Consider the following 19,094-nt stretch of genomic DNA (forward strand, 5'->3'; position numbering starts at 1 on the left):
TTGACGACCGATCATCTCGAGAACGACGTGGCTTCGAGTCCGTCCCTCGGTCCCTCGGCCGCCAGATATCTCGGTCGACTCGTCGTGTCAGAGACCCAAGAACACGCGAGACGCGTTCTCCCCGATGTTCGAACGGATTGCGATGCATGCCGGACGACTGCAGGTAGTATTCGACAGAGGTGAAAGTCTGGGGAGCTGCGGCGAGAAGCGTGCAGGTACGAATGCCGATCATCGCCGTTCCTCGTCTCGTCATTTCACCCCTTGACAGACGACCGCCGCACGATTTATTGCTAGAAATTTACGACCGATTTCGGCCTTTCATCGATTATAACCGTCAGGTGTAGGCGGATGTTCCGAACTCTGTCACGAAATTTCATTCCGATCTAATGTTTTTTTCGTCAAGCGACGGAGAAGACGAGACGATGAATAAATACCCGCTCACTCGATTATCCCTGCCGTTATATCACGCATAGTTCAAATATACGAAACATTTTTAAAAAAGAATATCATTTATACGGTATACGCGAGGTGTTTGCCAAATTTTTACACAATTTTATCAGCGACATCTGAATTGCTACGATATGGAAGACAGAGAATCGAGTTGCGAAACTCGAGTTTGATAAGATTGTATTGTTGTGAAATTTAATTTTCGTGGGAATTTTGGCGAAGAATTTTCATCTCGCGGTGGTGGAAGGCGAGTTGGTGTATCTCGGCTTTCATCGGTCGTTTCTACGATCATGCCTGCACGCCGGTATGACTCCCGGGTACGTTGCGCATCACGATGATCACCGCGGTGCTTATACGCGATTCACCCGAGAAATATGCCGCATTGGTTTGCGCTCCCCGGATGCGGCGAGAAACTCGTTTCAATCTTTAGTCACTCGGACTCCTCGTCGTCGAGGGCCATGAGTCATTCCGTCAGGACTGCGGATGCTGGCGGCTATAAAAACCTACCGCATCTTCCTTCTCTCTTCCTTCCTCCCCGTCTCCTTCCCTTTATTACCATTATTCTTTTTTTTTTCGATCCCTCTCTCTCCTCGTCTCTTCTCACACACTCGGCTCTCCTTTTCTAGCTTCTTTACGAAATCCTGCACGGTCATCCTGAGAAAGGAGCGCCGATAGACCAACGAAATATCGGATTGTTCGGTCGTAGAGAAAACGAAGGAATAGAAATTTGAAAAAATAATAAAACGGCAGAGTAAAAAGTCAAAATCTTAACGCGGGCGACGAAATAATATTCGGTAATTGCGCAGCGCGGCGCGGGGATAAAAGGACTTTGGCTGAGAGGCGCATGGGCCTCGGTACAAAGGGCGCTAATTCCGTGGCTCTAGCCTCTGTGACGTAGGAACAAACGGCCACCCCGTGGGACCCGCTCCACCCTCATTCTTTCAAGTACCAAAGGTGAATAGAAGGAGAAGGAGAGGATGAAAAAATATTATCTGCACGTCATGCAGGAATTATTGAAAGACTCACCATGTCCTTTAGCGGCGATCAGAGAAGAAAGGTTCCTACCTCCAGGGCGGCGGTCACCTGAGAAAAGAAAATTAATCGACGTTAGTCACCCGAAAGGAATGCCGTGAGCGATAGGGAAGGACCAACATCAATTATATCGCCAGAAATCGATGGTTATACACAAATGTTTCGGTGTTAAAAAACGTTTCTACGAAAAGTATTTTGAAAAATTCCATCTTCGTGTATTCAATTACAATTATTCACGAATAAATCACATCAGACAAGATATTACAAGATATAGAATACTAGAGGTATTTTCTTTTCTTTGTTATCTTATACGCAAGGAAGATAAAAAGTGGCAACCGTTATGTGAGGTTCAAGCCTTGTTGTTAGAGTTTAACGCTTTGCGTACAGCAGAAAATCCGAGAGGAAAATGCGGGGATGAGGAGAACGAGGAGGAGGAGGAGGAGGAGGAGGAGGAAGGGAATGTAGGTATGCATAAGCCTTGTGACTACGCAAGGAAAGTCCTTGTTATCGATATTACCGGCCTAGGTGCCGAGACCGCCGTGCAAACCTTGGGTGCGGGGAAACTTTGTAAACAAGAGGATTTATCTCCTTTCGGGATGTCCGCCCGCACCTGAGCGCCCAGCTTTACACAGACAGGAGAGGGTGCCTGTCGGTCTGCCAGGAATAACGTTCCTTTCAAACACGCCATGTTCTTACTTATTTATAACAACCTCGCGGCTAACAATAACCAAAGTCTGTTTGTTTCGGAATAGAAGAGCGAGCATACGGTCCGGAGCGCAGATTTCAGTCTTATTCTCTCCTCGTTGCTTCAATTCATCAAAAACAATTCTCGTCAGTGTCGGATGTGCGGATAGAATGTAATTGCAGAAGTGAAGAAAGCAGCCTTACATTCTCGTCGTCGGCGAAAATCACAAGGCGTCGTAAAATCATAATTCGGTCAAAATTTATTGTTATTATTGAATAATTTCAAAATTAAAAATCATAACACAAAGGGTTAAAGCCGTTGCTACTTCGCTATCAACTGCGAATCCTCTTCGTAGAAGGGTGAGACATACTTATCCTCCGTGTTAAAAAATTGCTGAATGGAACTATTCCGAATCGCGATACCTCAAAAATCGGAGCTTTGCGCAGAAAGACCCAAGTCGGCTTTCCAAGAAGAAATGTAGCAATATATTACCGACACATCTCGAAGCTCGTGGATGTAGATACACTGCCTAATACCGCCGAGTATCTACGTCAAAGTGACGTTCGCTAGCTCGAGCTTCTGCAAGCTCTTCGATGGAAAAATAAGAATCTGCTGAGATATTGTGCGAATAGGAAAAAGCGAGGCAAATGTAGGCCGTTACGCTCCCTCTCGTCGTATATCGGTGATGTTAAGGTGGAGATTCACGTGTGTTATGTACATTTCAAATGGGAATGAAAAGAAGCTTCGCGGAGATGAGGATACGCCACGGTTTCCTGACCACAGGTGTATTTCGCATAAGCATACGCAAACAGCCGAATTCGTTAAAGGCGATAAAACGCGACCACGAATAAATAAAGGAATAAAACTTCTTCCGCAATTTAAAAACATGACAACATTGTTTCGGCGCAACGTTTCAGCTTGACGAAATTTTCCTTCGAATATACATGTATAACTCATATGGCATACATATAGGCATACGGAATAGTTGTCTATGGCAGTTGTATAATATAGGTAACAACGACTCTGCGGTAAGCACAAAGGAAGAGCAGACAGAAGATAATGAACGCATAAACAGGGAGAAAAAGAGCGACAGCGGAGGGAAAAAATATGCAGAAGCAATTTTAACGGGTCATTGGTTAAAGTATATTTGCGGCGAGGCCGTATCGCTTGATTAGTGACTAATTAATCGGACGTTTGAAATAACGTAGCGTAAAATCGGAGCCACTGCGGATCGGATTGTCACGGTGACGTAATTGTTTAATTACACAAACATAATGCGTATTATAACACCGCGGTGCGCAGGAGCGCGAAGCTATACGGTTTCGTAAAATGGTATTCGGAGCTAATACAGCCACAACCCATTCTCGCGGTAACGCAACGATTTTCAACATAATATTTTCATTAGCTGAAGAAACTTTACCCCACGCGTGTCGAAGAATAATTTTACCACAAGAAGATGCCGACATTTTGAAACGGATCGTTGCAGTGATTCGGTAGTTTAAAAAACCCTCTATTCTCTTGAGAAGATCGAGGAAAGGTCACGCCGAGAAAATACCTTGAAAATTTCAACCCAATCGGTTGAACAAGTTTTACAAAAATCCTAATCGAAGTTTGAAGAAGGAACGAAACTTACCTCGAAGTTTTTTTTAAAAATGTTTTACAGTGAAGTAGAACCACGCGACTGTTTTATTGATCACAAATTTACATTCATCGCAGGATTACCTTGAAACCAAGTTGTACAATTCTGATTGCAAGAATCCGTCTACTCCGGGACGTAAAGTTCCTGGTCTGCTCCGAGGTGGTTTTGAGTTTAACGACCCGCCAAAATGAACAGGATGATAACCGAGGCTACGTTCTTCGACGCGAAGCGAAGATTACAAATCGCAGTACGTTAGCTGCATGGAAAAATTTAAATCCCGGGTCGGTTATCTGCGGCGACGAACTTGTCGAAAACAAAAAAGAGGAAGAAATGAAGAAAAAACAAACAAGAAAAAAAAGATTCCGCAGAAGCGATCAGTTCATTTCGGCTAAACATAAGCGGCTCCGAGTCCAGACTGGCAATAAAAGCCGCGGCACACGGGACGCTGCGTAATGATCGACCGACGAATACGGCTCGTCCTCTAGCTTGGTGCAATTATTGACCGTATGCATCGGCGGAACGGATTTCGGCCGTCAAAGAGCGGCAGTAAATTTCCAACTGGAACTCGCACACCGCGATTCCGTGGGACCGTATCCCGCCCTCCTCCTCCACTTTCGCCTGCCCCCCCCCCCCCCCCCCGCCGCCCGCCCCCGGGTAGTAAACAAATTTTCGCGATATTTTCCCGGTTCAAGTACCCGCCAAGCCGTAGCCGTCGACGCGGTGCTGGATCGGACGAGTTTGCATGCCCAGGCAAGCCGGCTGATACGCACCGCGATTAAACGAAGAGCGAAATTGGTTTCCTGATATCAAAAGCCGCCGGAAATCAGCACGGCTGCAGTCTGGTGCAATACGGCACGGATTTCACCCGCTCGTCGAGTCGGTATTTGGGGGTGGGATTGGGGGCGGAATGAGGAGCGGCTGATGATCAGTCCGAAAGCACGATCCAGGCTGCCAATATCCGAAGGCAAACACGAAGGACGGTAGTTACGGTTAGCCCGGGAGACTGTTTGATCGCGTCTGCGCGAGGTGGAAAGAAAACGCAATATTTGATTGCGAGAATTGTCTCTTGGTGAAAAAGTCACGAACCCGAGTGTCTCGCGAAAATCAATTCGCTGTGCAACAATGAAGCGCGGTCTTCGCCTCGTTCGGTCGGATTCAGTTTTTCCATTTCAATTCCTTTGCTGACCGTCGGGCATTGCGTTCGAGCGCGATGAATCGGTGCATCGCTGCAGCCGGGATGGATTTCCGGCTCTTGTTTGAAAGGAATATAATCATCTACCGACCATGAGACGGATGAACGGCATGTGTAACGGTGGAATGAAGCCACGATCGAGATGCAATTTACTTCAATTAAATATCGAGGACTACGAATTCAACGGGCTGTGACTGGGCGGGCAGTGGCCACAGATTGGCCGGCTCTTTAATATTCATGCCGGCAATTATCCTAAACAAACATTACCAGCTCCAGCGGGAAACCGGATTCGTTAAGGGATTTGCGCCCATGCAAGCTGACCATCGTCCGACATCCCCGTAGCGTCTTTTAGTGCTTGAAACAGCGGTGACTGGCCGTGTTGAAAATTCAATGAGGACTACATTTGTAATTCCACTCACGGCGGGATCGGACGACAAATATTAGTTTCGTTCTCTCTTTACGAGAGTCGAGAAAAATATCCGAGAAGAGAACGTCTTTTCTATAAATTTTATTTTACACCTGCTCGCGTGTAATAGGACGGGATCGAAATATAAAAGACGGGGAAATGGGATTGTAAAATTTCTTGATACGTAAACTTGACTGCATAATGTTGAACTCACAGCGTGGACACGAATCGGGTGAAAACAGCTGGAGAACAGGGAAGAGGGAAGGGAATGGGTGAAAAATTGGAGACATTAACATTCGAGTCTTGAGAGACTCGGCGTTTTTAATTCGCACCTGCCGCTCGTCTTGGAGTCGGTGGCGCGCCGGCAATTATCTTTACTCTCAACAATTCGCGATGAGCTTGGAATTAACTTGAGAGCGTTTTCGCGAAATTACCCGAGTTTCAATTACCAGCTGTGGCCTCTAAAATCTCGATGAGCTGGATATTAAATTCGTGAAAACTCCCGGTGCAGGGCGGATCGACGAAGAACGGATAGTGAAAGTAATCGATCCGGCGTTTCTCTTTCTTTTGCTCACCTACGAAGTCAAGCCAAAAGAAAATTTGTTATTATCTCGACACCTGAAATACCGGAGAGGTTCAACCCTTTGAGAGTTCGTTAATAGGAAGGGGATCGTCGGGTATCGAGGTTAAATCAAGCCTGGACTGATCCAGGGCGGCGAAGCGGAGAAAAACTGATGGGGTCAGGGTTGGGAGAGAGGGTCTCGTATAAGTTTGTTATTATACGAATGAATTAAAGACTGCGGCGAGGTCTCAGCGTCTACCCGATGATTGCGATTCGGGTTGGCGTTCGCCGAGGCGGAGGCTCGACCCAATTATCTGGATTCCGGATCAAAATATAATTAATTTTCAGCGCCAAGGGATAATGGTCAGTGCCGAAATTATATTAATCAATCTAAACTGAACATGCGGCGAACCGTTAAGAAGATGAATTCGAAATTGTACCAGAACAGTTTATTTCCCACGAATGAACTTCGATTTTACCATAAATTCGATGAATCTGGAATAAGTCTGTTGGATTTTTCATTAATTTTTGTTTCTCGCTTGAATTTTATTTCCAAAATTCGACGTAAGAACGGCCAGCTTGCGACGAAACAAGGAAATACGAGCCCTCGGCTTGATCAAAACAAAGTTTGAATATTTATCAGGAGATTCCCTGCGAGTAATTGTTCTGTCTGAGGTCTTGATTTGGTATTTAAATGTGGAACTGCGGCGTGCGATTTAACCTAGAGTGGATTTCTGCGGAGCTGCCGCAGCCGCCATGTTTCTGCTGCTAAGGCGAGGCAAAACAAGTTCTTTAATTGAAAATCCAACGCGGAGTGCCGGCTGATGCGAATCCTCGCGCAGAATTCTTTCCCACCATAACTTCCTGATTCCAGGACACGTGGAGCCTGGATTCTGCGCCCCGCTGTTCGAGCGGTGGTTTATTCTTAGCTTTTTCTTTTCAATCCATGCCACGCGTTCTTATGCTCCATCGAATTGTGTGTTCCTCGTGAAAAAGTTCCCGTCTTCTGTACACGGTCTTTTCAGGACTAAGGACCAAGGACTTTTAAGTGACCGCGCTTCAAAGTTTCCAGACCATTTCTTTGATCGAAATCCTTGATATGAATTTTTCGTGCTTCTGAAACTCAGAAGGGGCGCGGAAACGAAAGTAATAATAACAGCATCGATAATGATGATGATAATATACTTAAAGAAAAGGTAAGAAAAAACATCGCGTTTTTCCTCAAGGGCAGAGAAGCAAATACCGGAGCCCAAGTTGAGGGAGACGCGCCGCAACGATTCAAGAATATTAAACGACCTAACAGCTCCGGAATTCGCATCCCGAGATGGATGTGCACGAAAGAAAGAGAGAAGAAGGGCGAAAAATTGTACGAGAGAAGGAAATGAACGCAGAAAAATTTGTGAAAAAAATTTATCTCAAAGGAATTTAACCCACGTAATTCGCATCTGAATGAAATAATACAGTGACTCGAAAATGTCAATCAAACTGTATTTATGTAACAAATTGTAATAAAAAAAAAAAAAAAAATACTCCAACAGATTTTACTCCAAAAAAACTTTGATACTGAATCAAGTTACATTTCAACATCGCGATGTTCTCATACACGTGTAATGGAGAGAAAGTGAGACTGTAAAATCCTTCGGGGACTAATTTAATTCCTCGAGTCTCCAACGAGAATATCCAATTTTAAGACGAGAAGAGAAATGCATGGTGAGAAACAAACCGGAAGTGAGTGTCGAGGAAAATTGCAAAAATCTGCCGTCGGTGTCGGCTGGTTTCATTCGAGCGGGGGACAGAGCTGAGATGGAAGGGGAGGGTTGGCTGAGATGAATAATTCAGGTTGTAGTGTTTGCCTTATTTATCAGTACCCGACTTCACCTCGCTTTGTCCCGGAGCTGCACACCGTGCACAGAAGCACGGAGCTAGCGTCTCGTTCTTCTCGGCCGAACCGCGTTTCCTTCTTCTCTTCTCCGCAGGTACCGTCTGCCAGCCAAGGTAAATATCTGCGAGCGTGGAAGACCGGAGAGAGCAAAGTATGTAGGTTGGTAGAAGCTACAAGGTATAAGGCGAGCTACTCGCGAAAGAAACGATAATAAGATTTCGCGGGAGGAAAACAATACGTGTATACGTTGTGTACTTTGCAGGTAAGGAAGAAACGGGAGAGACCGAAGAGTCGGACGGCTGAAGATTTTTCATGGTCGTTGAATCTTTTTTTTTTTTTGCAATTAAAGACATAACGCCTGACGCCTTGCAACGAAGAACTTGTACCCCGGGACGAGATACGGTTTGCGGAGTAAATGTCAGATTCTAATTATTTTTCGAACATACGAAAATGTATTCAGAGATAAAAAGAACTGACAATGAAAATAGTTACGTAAAATGGTCAAAGAATTTTAGGCATTTCTTCCAGGGCAAGAATTTGGATGGAAATATGGTTTCGAATAAATTCCACATACCGAAACTTACCAAAAATTTGTAAAATGACGGAACGAATGTATGCCGACCGAATCGTAACAAGAACACAGCGCAACAATAAAAATTGGTGCTTGAATGAGAATGATAATGTCGCGAAGAGAATAAGGAATGGGATTCCGTTGCGGCTGTTGGCGGCGCGACGATGCGATGGGGTTTTACACCTGTCCTGCACCTGTCGTTTTGGAACGGCACACGTCACAGAATGCGCTTCGGCACGTGCCTGGATAACCCCGTGTAGGTATTACTGTCTGGGTATTCTCGTCTCGAAATTTTTTTTTACGATCACCGTTCGCCGTGTGCTCCGTTCGGGTATCGTATTTTGGACCGATCGAACATAGCCATGCTGTTGGCGTGAAAATTTTTAATGAATACGCGTTATGCAGTCGTAGGCAAGGTGGTGTAATCCATCCCGATTGATCGTGCGGTTATAAATCAATTGTTACGGAAAATTAACCAACGTGCACGACGTATTTTACGACGGTAATACCTACAGTTGTAAGAAAATCCAGAGCGTAAGAATATTGAATAGCACCGATCGTCGGATTTTACGGTAAATCAATCAAGTTCTAATCGATGCGTATCCTCGATTCGAAAGTAACAATTACACCGATTCGGGTTGTAATTTAAAGGTAGGATTAAATTTTCAACATGATCAGTGGAGCTTCTAAAATTATACAGGTTAATCACACTTTTCCATTAACTTGCGTAAAATTTGGCGCATGACTGTCTTGGTATTGTTTACAGTTTGTACGTTTTCAGCTTTTGTCAGACTTCTCTGTCGACTGAAGTGTAATCATATTAAAAAAAAGAAAAAACATTTAATTTGAAAAAGTGAAAAATTTGTCTCGATCGCCTGGATTGCGTTCGAATTAAAATCTACCTCACGTGTGACGATCAAAGCGCGGTGTTTATTCTCTACACATGTAAGATATCCTCTTCTTCGGACGAAACCCTCTGTCGATTTAGTAAATCGTTTAATTATTTAGTCGAAAACAAGCGGAGCGGCTATTCACGGTCGTTATTATAACTTATTAGACGCTTTACGTAGTTCAGCAGGATGCGTTTACGGTTTATTTTGGCCGCCGTTTAATTAACTCAACCTCAGGGGGGCCATACGGGGCGCTGTAGCAACGTCAGCCTGAAAATAATCTGTAATCGAAATCTCGATGAATCAAGTTGGCCCGACTGCTGCACCCCTCCACCCCTCCACCCCTCCGCGCCCCCCCCCCCCCCCCCTTGCTACCACACACGAGGTACAGTACCTTCGTATCGCCCGTTATAGCTGTGTAACGTGTTTCCCTGTAGGTAACGTTTCGCCCGACTTGTGTACGTACAAATGTATATGGTTATAATAGATGCACCGCGCCCGTATCAACACGCGATATAAAACCCGGTGGTGAAAACCTCCCGGAAAACTGTACCCAAGCCGGCTATTTTACCCCGACAACAATTCAGCCGCGCGCCTACTTTGACTTCGCGAAGCGCTCGATGAAATCACAAAGTGATATCGGAGAGTACTTTTTTGTTCAGGAGAAACATAAAAGGCGCTCGGCTCGGCACACCTTGGTCGTATCTTACTTACCACCCCCTCGCCTTGTCTTATTCCCCTGAATTTCACGCTCTCGATTTTTAACGGCGGTGTATCGCTTTGGGTAAAGATTTCAATTTCACCCGTTAGACAGTTTCGTGATTGCGGTTTGGGCTCGGGTTGGTCCGTCCTATTTTTTTTTTTTTATCTTCTCCCCTGCGTTTTTCCTCGAGCCAGCTTCCTTCACGGCTCCGTTACTCGAACCGCTGATCCAGGATTCAGGGTTCCTTTGGCTGCGCGTCCTGCCAGACGATGGTATCCCGAGATTAGCCGGTCCGACGCGGTAGAATTCGCAAAATCCAATGATCCGTTGTCCTCGGGAAGAGAAGCGGGCGAAAAATAAGGGCGACACAAGCTGTGCTGGAAGCTTGGAAGATCAAAGTTCCCTCCGTCAAAAGCTTTTCCAAATTGAAGGGAACGTTTAGAAGCGAATTATTGGTCACGCTTCACTTCCTCTTATGCTGCTGCCTCCTCCTCCTCCTCATCCTCTCTCTCCCTCTCTCTCTCTCTCTCTCTCAGTCTCTTTTTCGCAGGACCAATTTCACCCGCATTAAGTGAATCCGCTCGAAGCGCACGCGTCGAATGTCCGAGTGGGAAAACAATTAAAGAGATATTCCTAAGATCGGTTCTATACGCTGCAAGATTCAGTCAAACTCTTTTCCGAATGTAACGAATAACATTGGGAGTCTCGAACAAGCTTATTTGAGCACTGTGATTTCCGAAAGTGATATCGGGAGAAAACCATTCGTATGTTTATGGGACCACGGAGCTGCGTAGGCGCGGCTCGAGTAAATCGTAGATATTTACCGTCGATGTTTGGCTGCATGGAAAGGAAATTTGGTCATCGACGAGAAATCGGTTTGTGCAAATAGCGGAGTGGGACAGATTTGTGGCAAAGTAAAAGAAAAAGGCAAAAAAAAAAAAAAAAAAGAAAGAAGAAAAAAAATTGAAGCCGTTAGAGCGATAAAAGCGAAAAGAAAAAAATTGAAGGGCGAGGGAATCACGCAGAAAGGTTTTAGCGGAACCGGAAGCGCGTTGTTAGGCCGGTGAAATAATTTCCCCGTGAGTCTCGGCGGGCTTCTTAGGTCGCGGGTAAGGTTCAAGGTTGAGAGTTCGATCCCTCGAGGGTCGGCTTCGCGCCCTCGGCGTCGCAATCCTCACCTTCCTCTTCCGCAATGCGGGAACTTACATTTAATTAGTCTTTCTAGTCAAGTTCAAAGGGGGCTAGACGCGCTAATGACGCTATTTCATTACCTAGGCATCGCAGGTGCGTTCGAGGCCTTCCTTATTTTCCATCGCCCTGTACGAGTAACAAAATTTTCCCCGATCAGGATGCTGCTCGTCGTGCATGCACTCTGGATTACCCGTATCAATTAACACGCCCGTGTTTCACCCTGCCGACTTTATTCCTGCAGGAATAAAATTTTCGGTCGGCGCTACGGACGGCAAATGGACGTTATTCTTTCTTCTTTAAATTGCGTGTAAAGTAAGATGAAAATTTTTTCTTCCACACGGTTTTACACTTTTCGGGGGATGGCGTCGCTGCCTGCAGAGCCGCGCTCACCGAGTGAGACAGGTGTTAGGAATAGTAGGCACGGAGCGAGGCGTCGGAACGCCCCAGTTTCTAGTCTCAGCGGTGCCATTTACACGAAGAGGCACTTAGCCGGTGTACCAGACACAAGGTTGTATTATCAAAGTTTGCACTGCCCCTCCTCCCCCGCCTGGCTCGGTACTGCTGTAATATTTATACCACTACGAGGGACGTGCATACACGCTAGACGCGAGGCTTGGTTCGGCTCAAAGACGAACCTTGACGCGAAACTTTAAACACACTTAGGTATGTGCCCGTACCTTGGCAGAACAGAGACTGGCAGAAATTTCTGCCGACCCGGAGCTTCGAGTTTTCAGATCTTGAGATCAATTCTGTGTAAGCTAAAAAATTTTACGATCTAAGGTAAAGGTGAAAAGGTAAAGAAGCACCCAAGGCTCCGTATATGCTTTCGGATGACAGTTCGCGATTTCAATTTTTGTCTACTTTTGGTATCCCGATTTGCAAGTTTTTTAAAAATCCTACTCCTTGAGCGAAAAGTGCGATGAAATTTCAAGTTTCACAAATAACTTCGAGATCTAAATAACGCGGGGAAAAATTTCGTCTTCTCATCTCGCCCTCAAGCGAGCACGAGAGGAGAACTCGAAGGGAAGAAATTGAGAGAAAGCTGACGATCGTGTCGGGACTTGAGTCTGAAGGATCGGGCACGTGCGGTTAAATGATCGAACGACAGTTGCACGGAGTGCAGCGGCTAATCCTGGCAAGTGTGGGATGGGAGGTAAAGAGGAAGAGAAAGAGGAAGAAAGAGGAGGCTCTGCCTCTCGGGCAGGTCTTGCGCCGCTGTTTGCAGTCTGGTGCACCGGAGGACCTCGCCTAGTGGAAGCCCTCCTCGCTTTGAGGCGCAGCGAGCACCCGAATCGTAACTCGGGGTGTATAACGGCTGTGGTTAAAATATTTACGAGTTATTTCGACCGCCGCAACGCCAGCGATTCTCGTCCTGGCCCTGCAGGAGCACGTGCTGCGCCTCGAGGAATTGGGGTAGCCCGAAAACACACCCGCTGTAACGCATTCCGAGGGGAGGGGGGGCAACACACATTCGTTACTTTCGCTTCTGTTTAAAAAATCATTTCCAGCTTCTCTATACGTATAATATCCTTGAAATTCCGGGGAGAGTAGCGACTTAGGGATGACGGGTAAGTAATGAAAGTTGCAAAACTCACGTGCTGCATCCGGTAGCATCGTCAGCCACATCACGTAATTGCAATAAAATTTTCAAAACCTTTAAATCACCGCCACTTTAATGTAAACCTGCAGGAATTATGGAGGAATGGAAAAATTTCACGACATATCTTTAAAATTCGCGAAGAATGAGCTTTTCCGAGTCCTTGCGAACTAACGTCTTCAAAATTTCACCAACGTGCCGGCCAAGACGCATGAATGAAATTCCTTGCCTGATTTTCACCGCGTCTCAGTCGCCTCGGTATTTTCGAGTCGCGGTATGAGTTGCATGGGAAATTAATAACATAGGGAATCCCAAGTCTGCCTCCGGCTCCGAAGCTGTGGGGTATTTTTGCCGGATATGATGTAAAGTCTAGGGGGTCGACTAACTGCGCGGTGCATTGTGCGTTGGTGCCACAAGACAGTTTATGAATCTGCCCGTGCATTATACCGTTTCTGTACACAGCTCTGCCTTCGAATTTTCCGAGAAGACATATTCTACTTGATTGTGGAATAAAACGTCTAGACGGAATTCATGGCCAGTAATCATCTCTGCAAGAGACCTCGGACGAATGGGAAATTACGATAGATTAGCGATAACGACGCTTCAGAGGTTTCAGTCTCCGAGAAATACGTTTCATCGTGTAAATAATTGAAGTCGATTCGAAGAAGAACTGCAACCTAATCGCCCGTCGATCAAAGATTAAAACACTTGTTGGTAAAAAAATCAATCCAACCGTATTATCGATCAATCACGTTGATATTACAGATGATTAATTTTTATGCAGAGGAAGAGCTTTTCCGACTACGACGCAAATTTCAAGTTCGATTCACTCGCGAATTAGGTTCTCATACCGAACTTTGCGACATCGTCGCGATTGAGATTAAAACTGATTAAAAAAGTTTCCACGTTTTCTCTATTTTAAATCCTGTACATATAAATCAATGCCGAGCAAGAAACAATTAGAAAATTTCATTTGGACGGTGAAACGGAAAAAAAAGGTGAAGAAGAAAATCATCCCCCCCTCCCAGGTATTCATTTCACCGCGCATTCGAGAGGAACTCACTTGATAACGACGCGTATATAAGTCGGCAAAGAACGGCAGAGATCGTTTACGAGGGGACGTGTTAAGCGACGTCGCCGTCGCCGCGTCTAGACGTTGCGGAGGAGCCGCGATGCGCCCAATTCCGGAGGTACGACGGCGTCTTCATAACTTATATCGAGTTCCGAGACAGAAAAGGAGGAAATCAAGCCTCCATCCCCCCACCCTCTTTTTCTCATCGCGAAGAGTCGCTCGCATCTCACCTTCCATGGTACTTTATACCGACGTACGGACGTAAAAAGTATCACCTAATCTCGCCTCGTCTCGCGGAGGCACGCGAGAGTCGAAACTTTGCAAGTTCTCACGTTAAATGATATTTTCTACAAGTGTGAGAGTTCCCTGCACCTTCGGAATCGAAATCGTCTCGCTGATCGTTTAACTTGAATTTTACTTTCTTCGTTGAAAATTCACTTACGCGTACCACGTGAAACGACGACGAAAATCTTTCTCCAATTTTTCCCTAGTGCGACGGAATTTGAATTTCCACGTAAAATTGAATTTCAATATTCGAAGCGTAAAGCGAGGGATGCCTGGTTTGTTCATCCGCGAGCCCGACTCGCTGCCCTCGTCGCGTATCAACCCCGCTTTCAACCCTCGACGGTCTATAATACATTATAAGCCACGGGTATCCGTTCGTACCATCACGGCCGGGGGAAATTAAGAATGCTAACCAGCTATAGCAGCGGGGATCGCCGGGACAAGCCAGCCACGCGACTTATCAAGTGCACGCGGTGTACACATGATATACATAATGCACGGGAACGTACGTGCGTCGCGTTTACCGGCTTGTATTGCGTGACGGCGTTGTTCGCCGCAAGCGTCGGCTTATGCCGTGTGAGGGGAAAAGAAAGGGGGCGACGTGTAGTCACTAATAAAATAAATGAGTTAAATGGTAATAAATATACGACGCGGGTGTCTGGAGCAGCGATCCCTTGTCTCTTCTTCTCAGTTTCTTGTTTTTTTTTTCTTTCTTCTTTTAGTCCTCCCTCTGTCTCTCTCTCTCTCTCTCTCTCTCTCTGTCTTGTTCGCTCTCTTGGTCCAAGGCGAAGTGCAGTGCAGTGTTAACATGCATACGAGTTTAACACGGCTGCTGCGAGGCGGCGAGTTTGCTGCAGAAGCCAGGACGACGCGTCTACGTGTGCGAGTACCATCTACGTGTGCATGTGTCGCTACGAACGCGAGCGTCGACGAAAGGCAGTTGGCAGACTTGTTTTAAGTTGTAAGTGCGGAGGAGGAAGAGGAACGAGGGTGAGATAGAGAGGAGAGATTGGGGCGCGTGTGCATACCGGGAAGGCGCTACCCCGCACAGCTGCCCGTTATAATACGGAACTTCTCATCGTCCGCGGTGTCCGGCAGGCGGAGCGAGGCGAAGGAAAGGTGAAACGGAATGATAAAAAATAAATAAAAAACAAACAAATGGAAAATATTGAGAAAGAGGCCGAGAGATCGCCGATGAGGGAAAAAAGAGAAAATGAACGAAAATAACAAAAAAAAACAAAAAAAAAAAAAAAAAAAAAACAACCGAAATTATAAAAAGCGAGACAGACCGGCGAAACGGAGCCACCAAACCCTGCGTTGGCTTCGGCGGAAAAGAAAGAGTGGTAGAGGGGAAAAAAAAAAAAAAACAAACAGACGGGGAAAAAATACGGTTCAGTTCCTAGTCGCACGATAGTTCCGGGGTCTGGTCGAATGGTGAGTCGGTAATAGGGTGGATGTTGACAGGGCCACGGCCACAGCCACAGCCACAGCCACGTCAGGGTGCAAAAAAAAGCAGGGAGGAATCGAGAGAGAAAGTCGAAAAGAAAAGCATGTCATGAAAAAAAAAAATATATACCTACGTATAGCAGCGGAAAAAAAAGAATACGGCGAAGAGAAAATACAAAGTGTAGCGTCGGCGGCGTGCCCGTTAAATAATTGATGTGGATGGGATACGGTAGTTGTGACGAGTCATCTTACGTGTCTGCTGTAGCTTGTTGGCAAGCGAGCGGAACTCTTGATGATTAATTAAAATAAGTAGGAACAGGCTGCGAGTTCGATTATATATGACGTATTGTAAGTTACGAGGTACGCCCACGTGTCGCTACCGGCTATGCGATAATAGTTATGACGATCGCGATGCACGTGTAACAGCATCGGAAGCTCGCAAAGGACGAGATTAGGTCAACGGCGAGAATGCGCGAAGCATAAAACTGTCGAAAAATAACAAGACTTTTTCCTGTACAAGCGACTAAGGGACAAAAAATTCAACAGTTTTTACTTATTCCGATACCCGTGAGCGAGGTTTAATTTTTTTTTTATTCTTGTTCTTGGTGACTGTCATTTCACCCACAGCTCAAGTTCCGTACTACACGGTGTACGGGGTGGTAGATAAAATACAGAAATAGAAAAGGGAGGGAAAGGAACACTTCGAGTCAGCTTTTTTCCCTGGGGTTTTTTTTTTATTTGTTTTTTTTTTATTTTCACTTCTTTGGTTCCGTTACGGTGAGTGGGGTTTTCGCTTGGTGAAAAAGCGAGAAAGAGAGGAGTATAATTATATAGGGAAGCGAGTTATTTGAGTGATGGCTTCCCTTCGGTGTGTCGCGTGGCTCGGTTGCTGCGCCCCCCAACGCACGGAGAGACACGCACCCTGGCACGCAATGGCGCCGAATCTGAAGCCTTTATTTCAAAGCACGGGGACTAAACCTCCACCCCCAGAGTACACCATTAATTAGAGTCATTTGAGCATTCGTTACGAACGTCGGGCTAATTGCGAGTGCTGAGAAGAAACGCGACGAGAAACAAATAAGCGAAGAATGATCCGAGTTCGGAACCGTCTCTTTACGGAAGGAGAGGAATAAATGGATCAGGTACGTGTTCAGGCGTTGGGACATTAAACCAGTAATATTTTTTACATTCAAACTGAAAGATCGACGATGCGATGGAAATTTTTAACGTAAGGATTCACGATCGGTCAGACTATACCTAATCGAACAAAAATCAGTCACGCGAATGAGGATGGTGATAGCGATTTTAGTCGTACCTTTTCTTTTCGCCGGTCCAAAAGTGGAAATTACGAAAATGTAATCGAACATTGGATCAACGAGGAGCGTTTCTCCCGTTCGTCAGAGTCAAGTAACCCTTGTCTCCTTGAAAGTAAGAAGGCCAATAGTCGCGGGAACATCAATGATTCAATGTTCTTTCCTTGGGAGTTGTAAAATAAATTTGGCATCGTAGATGGATATCCGTATGTGCAGAGGCCGCAGGGTTGTGCCGGGTCGGAGTTCCGGTGACCCGGGAATTAAACAATAAAACCGTAACGGGTTGGCCAATCTCTGGGGTTCAGGGCGCGTTAAAGTCTCGGGGAGTTTCGGTGGGCATCGAAGTGTTGAAATTTACGAGTACGTACCCTGTAGCGAGCTGCACGGCGTTGGGATTGGGCGTCGGTCGAGCTCATGGAAGAGTCATGCGAGTCCGTGGTGGAACTCGGGTTAGACGAGGCGAAGCTGTCGCCGTATATGTGCGAAAGACGCACGCTCCATCGCCCAGAATTACCTGACTGCAGGCTCCTTTTATTCCGGAAGAGAAATACGCGGCCTTCCGGACCTCGCGATGTGATCCGGGTCACCGAGTCGCCCTTGCGCCCTTCATTAAATTCGAAACAAGTCTCGAGTATCTCCTCTCTTATCCCATGTGGCAGAGGTACCGAAACAATTTTCCCAATCCCATAGACACGCGTGCTTTTTTTTTTTTTTTTTCTTTCCGCACCACGCGACGTCCGCTGATCTGTCGTAATATGAGACATTTAGAGAAATGATATAGACGAGGGAAAACTCTGACGCGTGTGCAAGTGTTTATCGATAAGTCGACGACGAGCACGCGGTGGCCAGTCGTTGGAGGCAGAGAAGAGCTTCGGAGATAATCCGCAGCCGAACAGGAGGGTAGAAAAAAAAAAACCCTTAGGAATTAGCGCCCGATGTTATAGGTGGGTAGGTATATAGGTATGTGTATGTAAGAGTACGTATAGGTCCGAGGGCCAATATTTCCCTCTGCAAACACGCTCCCCGATCGTTGAGTAGGTGACTGTGAAGCCAGCAGGAGTTAATCCCCGAGTTTGAGATTGCAGTATTAGCTTTGGTGACATCTTGAGACCCCTGAGCGTTTGGCTTGACAGTCTGATCGACGTTCTATCCGTCTCGCCCACTCCTCGTAGACTCTCTCTCTCTCTCCCTCTCTTTCTCTCCCTTGGTCCCCTTCTCCGTTCGCCGTTTGCGAAAGGTTGTGAGATATTGCCGCTATCACCGCGCAAGATGTCGTAAATGCAATAAACTGAGTCACTCTTTGATCGGACAAGGCTGCGGACTGGGGATTTCCCATTCCTCGGTTTGTGTGACGGATGATAGGAGCTACCGCTGTGTTTGCTTGTTGCCAAGGGACACCGGGAACTATCTTTAGTTTGTTTCGCCAACTATACCTACACGCCTGCTGCACGGTATCAGTATTCACCCTCTTTCACGCGCCGTTTAACCCGGCTATAGACGTAACGTTTTATCCGTTTTTTCCGAGTCACCCTGGTACCGAAAGCATGCAGTCGGGTGCGCGGACGGAAATTAAAAGCTAATCATTATCAAGGTCTCGCGTAAAACTCGATCGATTTTCTATTCTTTTCTTATTTTTCCCTTCCATTCTTCCATTTCTTCCGTTCAAAGCCAGAGAAGCTCGTTATGGCTTCACGTTTTACAGCGAGAAAGATCGGACAGACGGGGGAAAAAAGTGGGAACGTAGTTGAGACGTTACGCATGTATGCGGTGTCACGATTGTAATTGGAAACCGACCGTCAAGTATACAGGCACAGACACAAGGATTCAAAAAGCTCGGCACACATTTTGGCAGCCCCTTTGAGGACGGTCACAATATGATCGCCCAGCTTGTGGCAGATTTCTATAAACAGTTTCTGAAGGGTCGTGTCTACACACTATTCTTGGATAAATAGTAAGAGTATCAATAATAACCAAACTGAATACCAAAATGTGCCCCTCGTTGTGCGTCAGGTTTCACACTTTCCTCAATATCTATACAATTCAAAGCACGGAAAGAATCTTTGCCAGTACAATGTAAGTTCGAGACACTGTGTGTGGGATTTTGTATCATTTTCTTTTACAAGCCTCATTTCTAAACACATTTCAAGTCGTACATTGAAAAATTTCTTTACCTTCATTTCT

The 19,094-nt window shown here is 46.0% G+C and overlaps 1 protein-coding gene across 2 annotated transcripts in view; it reads right to left on the reverse strand.

Annotated features, from left to right (window-relative positions):
- Nucleotides 1-19,094, reverse strand: part of LOC124298734 (leucine-rich repeats and immunoglobulin-like domains protein 1) — a 305,656-nt gene that overhangs the window by 94,159 nt on the left and 192,403 nt on the right. For both annotated transcript variants that reach the window (XM_046751149.1, XM_046751148.1), the window contains exon 5: nt 1,474-1,530. The gene's annotated coding sequence lies outside the window, so the exon portion shown is untranslated. The remainder of the gene's footprint in view (nt 1-1,473; nt 1,531-19,094) is intronic.

Source organism: Neodiprion virginianus, chromosome 2 (assembly GCF_021901495.1).
Source record: "Neodiprion virginianus isolate iyNeoVirg1 chromosome 2, iyNeoVirg1.1, whole genome shotgun sequence".
Taxonomy (NCBI): Eukaryota; Metazoa; Arthropoda; class Insecta; order Hymenoptera; family Diprionidae; genus Neodiprion; species Neodiprion virginianus.